General features: G+C 39.0%; 1 pseudogene; it reads left to right on the top strand.

Annotated features, from left to right (window-relative positions):
• The first annotated feature begins 876 nt into the window (after window positions 1–876).
• LOC102266051 (RNA-binding protein with serine-rich domain 1-like) lies at window positions 877–1,844 on the top strand (annotated as a pseudogene).
• Window positions 1,845–5,875: the final 4,031 nt, after the last annotated feature.

The following is a 5,875-nucleotide window of genomic DNA, read 5'->3' on the forward strand; positions in this document are numbered from 1 at the left end:
TTTCTAACACCATACACAAAACATAAACTCAAAATGGATTAAAGATGTAAATGTAAGGCCAGAAACTATAAAACTCTTAGAGGAAAACTTAGGCAGAACACTCCTTTACATAAATTACAAAAAAAATCCTCTTTGATCCACCTCCTGGAGTAACAGAATTAAAAACTAAAGAAATTTATAAATGGGATCTAATCACATCTAAAAGCTTTCACCCAGGAAAGAAAACTATAAACAAGATGAAAATACAATCCTCAGAATGGGTAAATAAGTGCAAACGAACCAACTGACAATGGATTAATCTCCAAAATATAAAGTGGCTCAGGCAGCTCAATATTAGGGGAAAAAAAAAAAAAAAAAAATTAGCAGAAGACCAAAACAGACATTTCACCAAAGAAGATATACAGATGGCTGATAAACACACGAAAAGATGCTCAACAGTGCTTATTATTAAAGATATACAAATCAAAAGTACAATGAGATACAACCTCACAGCAGCCAGAAGAGCCATTATCAAAAAAAAATCTGTGAACAATAAATGCTGGAAGGATGTGGACAAAAGAGAATCCTCCTGAACTGTTGTTGGGAATGTAAATTGATACAGCCATTATGGAGAACAGTATAGAGATTCCTCAGAAAACTAGGAATAAATCTGCCATAGGATCCCACAGTCTCACTACTGGGTGTATATCCTGAGAAAATCATCAAAAAGGCACATGTGGAGGCTGAGAGGAGCAGGAGAAGGTCTTGGTGGTGGGAAGATGCTGCACTTTGGTATAAATTGCAATCAATTAGGGATCATTTTTCAGACTCAAGTTAGAAATGAGAGTTCAGATAAGTGAGGTAACCATTGCTGCTTTAAACACCTCAAAAGGGAGAATGGATTTATCAGAAGTGAAAGAGAAGAGCTTGGTAAGAGTTAAAGAAAACAATTTTGAGAAGTCCAATGCTAGAGCACTTTCTCTGATCAAATGCGAAGAACGCTCTGATGAGATGTCCAAGGATCACTCTAAAGATAGAGTGTACACCAAGGGGTAGAGGAAGAAAGACTGTGGCAGGAGTAAGACTCGGGAGAGGTGCAGTGATTCCAGTGGGAGCAGTAGCACCAGGTCTCAGTGCAACTCTACTTTCAGTTCGGTCTCCAGCCCAGCACTGGCTCCAGTTTGTCTTCAGCTTGGAGCCACTTAGGGAGTTCCAGCACATTCTGCAGCTCCAGCTTCAGCAGCTTCTCTGCCTCTCCATGTACGTTACTGCACAGACATGAGAACAGGCGACATTGCAGCTCCAAGTCCAAATCACTCAAAAGAGATGAAAAGGAAAGGAAAAAGCAGAGTCTTTCCCAAAACCCACCAAAGTACACATTAGGAGGCTCACCAGGAATGTGTCCAGGACCACATCATGGAGATATTCTCCACCTATGGGAAAATTAAAATGATTGACATTCCTGTGGAAAGGATGCACCCTCATCTCTCTAAAGATTACACACATGTGGAATTTGAGAATCCAGATGAGGCTGAGAAGGCTCTGAAACACATGGACAGAGCACAAATGGATGGCCAGGAGATCACTGCTGCCACTGTGCTGGCCCTCTGGCCTTGGCCACCCCCAGGTGATTCAGCCCTCCCGAGAGCATACCATCTCCCATGCACTGAAGGTCACTCCCACGGATGTGGAGAAGGTCGCGTTCCCCTTGCTGCAGGTCCTCTGTGAGGCATACTCCCTCTTCCTTTGCCACTGCCACCAACCGAGCTTTCCAGCTCCAAATCCTCTGGATAAGCAGGGCCGCTGAAGATCAGCCCTTGTGGATTAGATCCCATCCAGCTCACTCTTGTCACTTTTCTAGCTAAAAGGAGATAATAGGAAAGAAATCCCTCCCTCGGGTGTAGGCTTTGAAGGTGGAGGCAGTGATTGAGACTGTGTCTCCGGTTAGCAGAGTGGTTAGCAGAGTTCCCACAGTAGGAGTGATTTGGGTTTGGGGTCGTGCTTGCAAAGATGCCCTCCAATTTTCTAGCTAAAGAGCTTCCACATTTCTAGATCCTAAGATTCAGCTTAGTTGCAAAGCCAGCAGGGTTAAGCAGGGGACCCCAGGTGTTGGTACAGGCCCTGCCTGGAAGCACATTTTCCCATTCTACACATGACTTGCGGCCCATATGGTATGGAGTCCCACAGGAAAGGTATGCTTTTATGCAACTGCAAATGCTGTTAGTCTGGCCCTGTTCCCCTGCCTGAGTCCTTTTCTGACCTCTAAGGTCAAACACACCGCACACCCCCCCCCAATTTGCTGCCCCAATTGGTTCTTTTCAGATGTACATGTGTGTGCACTGGCACACATTCACACATCTCCCCATCTCTCTGAAATTGGTGAGATGAAAGTCAGTTCTGCCCGGTAATCACTGAACAACACCCCCACCCCCAACTCTCCCATTCTGCCCCCATCCTGTTGTGTTGATATTCACGGTAGTCTTCCAGGTTACCTTGGCAACATGTACGTTGCCTTTTTGGCTTTTACTATGCACTCAATACTATAAATGTTCTGTTTTGAGTTTTGTGACTTTGTAGCATTTTAAATGAGGTTGGGTTTGTACTTTGTTGTGTAGAGTAAAATAATTGTATTGAATAAACATAGGACTAGGGAAAAAAATTACACATATATCCCAATGTTCATTGCAGCACAATTTACAATAGACAGGACATGGAAGCCACCTAGATATCCATCCACAGATGAATGGATAAATAAGTTGTGGTACATGTATTCAATGGAATATTACTTAGACATAAAAGGCATGAATTTGAGCCAGTTTTCATGAGGTAGATGAACCTAGAGTCTGTTATACAGAGTAAGTCCAGAAAGAGAAAAGTAAATATATTAAAGCATATATATGGAATCTAGGGAAAAAAAAAAAACACAAAACACAGTACTGATGAATCTATTTACAGGGAAGGAGTGGAGACACAGACCTAGAGAAAGGAGACACAGACCAAAAGGATTTGTGAGTTTTAATCAACTACTGTACATTCTGTAATGTTTGAGTTAAAATTAACTTATATTTAATAAAACATAAAGATAGTAGAAGCAATAATCAAATGTATTATTGTTTCTTAATTATGAAACTTTATACTACAAATTATCCTAACTGCTTGTGCAACTCTTTTAAAAACCCTTCATAACTTATTTCCTGTCAGCCAAAAGTGCAACTCTAATTTGGTATTTTGTGGTATGATCCTGCAACCCTCTAATCTAATTTCCTTATTTCTCCTGTATATCCTGAAACGTTATTTTATAAGAATGAATGTATATCAAAGGATAAAGTCGTGTATGCCTCCTATGCTGTTCTGTATGCCTGGAATTATATACAAGCTCTTATACTATGTGATAACATCTTTAGGAAATAATTCACTTTTTAGATTTTTCTAACCTTATTCCCTCCTTCTTCACTTCCATTTGCCTTAACTTGCCTATGAGTGGTATTAGGTTTAAACCCTCCTCTCTCCTCTGAAGTAATCTAATGAGATTACTAATCTAATTCACCAAGATGTTGACATTTTGAGTTTATGCATATCTTCCTGACTCGATCATGAGTTCCTTGAGAGAAACGTTTTGTACAATCTTTTTCCTTTTTTCACATTTCTGGAACTTAACAGTGTCAGGTGACTAGAAAGAATTTATTAAACATGAATTAATTTGAAGAATCACCAATATGATGTTTAAACTCTGAAAATGATTAGAAACGCTACCAAGAAATATTTTTAAATTTCTATTTTAAAAAAGAATTATCAGAATCCAATATTTCAAGATTAATGATAAAATACTACAAGTTTTGCATGGCACTGCATAAGTAGAAATCATATAAAAACTAAAAAAAAAAAAAATGGTATTACTATTCATCAAGCAAGAAGAACATCCCAAAGTTAGAATAAAACAAACATTACTAAATACTATAACTAATTGAGTTAGAAAAAAGAGACATTCAGACTTAAGCTGAAGAATGTACAGAAAACCATTAGGCCATTCAGGTAAATCAAATCCCTTATGATTAAACAGTGGAAGTGAAAAATAGATCCCAGGGGTTAGATCAGATAGACAGTGTGCCTGACAATCTATGTTTGTAACATTGTACAGAAGGTGGTGATCAAAACCATCCCCAAGAGAAAGAAAAACAAAAAGACAAAATGGTTGTCTGAGGAGGCCTTAGAAATAGCTGTGAAAAGAAGTGAAAAGCAAAAGAGAAAAGGAAAAGTGTACTCATCTGAAAGCAGAGCTCCATAGGATAGCAAGGAGAGATAAGAAAGCCTTCCTACGTGATCAATACAAAGAAATAGAGGAAAACAATAGGCTTGGAAAGACTAGAAATCTCTTTAAGAAAATTAGAGATACCAAGGGAACATTTCATGCAAAGATAGGCACAAGAAAGGACAGAAATGCTATTGAACTAAAAGAAGCAGAAGATATTAAGTATAAGTGGCAAGAATACACAGAAGAACTATACAAAAAAGGTCTTGACTCAATAACTACACTAGTGTTATCATTCACTTAGAGCCAGATATCCTGGGGTGTGAAGTAAAGTGGGGCATAGGAAGCATCACTAGGAACAAAGCTAGTGGAGGTGATAGAATTCCAGCTACACTATTTCAAATCCTAAAAGATGATGTTGTGAAAGTGCTGCACTCAACATGCCAACAAATTTTGAAAACTCAGCTGTGGTCACAGGACTGGAAAAGTTCAGTTTTTATCCCAATCCCAAAGAAGGGAAATGCAGAAGAATGTTCCAACTACCACAAAACTGTGCTCATTTCACATGCTACCAAAGTAATGCTCAAAATCCTTCAAGCTAGGCTTCAACAGTATGTGAAACGAGAATTTCCAGATGTACACGTTGATTTAGAAAAGGCAGAGGAATCGGAGATCAAATTGTCAACATCTGTTGGATCATAGAAAAAGCTAGAGAATTACAGAGAAACATCTACTTCTGTTTCTTGACTATGTTAAAAGCTTTGACTGGGTAGATCACAACAAAGTATGGAAATTTCTGAAAGAGATGGGAATACCAGACCACCTCATTTGCCTCCTGAAAAAAACTGTGTGCAGGTCAAGAAGCAACAGTTAGAACTGGACATGAAACAACAGACTGGTTCCAAATAGGAAAAGGAGTATGTCAAGGCTGTATATTATCATCCTGCTTATTTAACTACTATGCAGAATACACCATACAACATTTTGGGCTGGATGAAGTACAAGCTGGAATCAAGACTGTGGAGAGAAATATCAACAACCTCAGATAAATAGATGACACCAGCCTTATGGCAGAAAGTGAGGAGGAATTAAAGACCCTCTTGATGAAGTTGAAAAAGAAGAGTGAAAGAGATGGCTTAAAACTCAAAATTCAGAAAACTACAATCATGACTTCCAGTCCCATCTCTTCATGTCAAATAAATGGAGAAACAATGGAAACAGTGGCAGACTTTATTTTCTTGGGCTCCAAAATTACTGTGTACAGAGACTGCATCCATGAAGTTAAAAGAAGCTTGCACCTTGGGGGAAAAAGAATGACATACCTAGACAACATATTAAAAATCAAAGACATTACTTTGCCTACAAAGGTCTGTAAAGTCAAAGCTATGGTTTTTCCAGTAGTCATGTATGGATGTGAGAGCTGGACAATATAAAAGTCTGAGCACCGAAGAACTGATGTCTTTGAACTGTGGTGAGAGTCCTTGAGAGTCCCTTGGGCAGCAAGGAAATCAAATCAGTCAATCCTAAAGGAAATCAACCCTGAATATTCATTGGAAGGACTGGGGCTGAAGCTTAAACTCCAATACTTTGGCCACCTGATGAGAAGATGTGACTCATGGGAAAATACTCTGATGCTTGGAAAGATTG

Source organism: Bos mutus, chromosome 19 (assembly GCF_027580195.1).
Source record: "Bos mutus isolate GX-2022 chromosome 19, NWIPB_WYAK_1.1, whole genome shotgun sequence".
NCBI lineage: Eukaryota > Metazoa > Chordata > Mammalia > Artiodactyla > Bovidae > Bos > Bos mutus.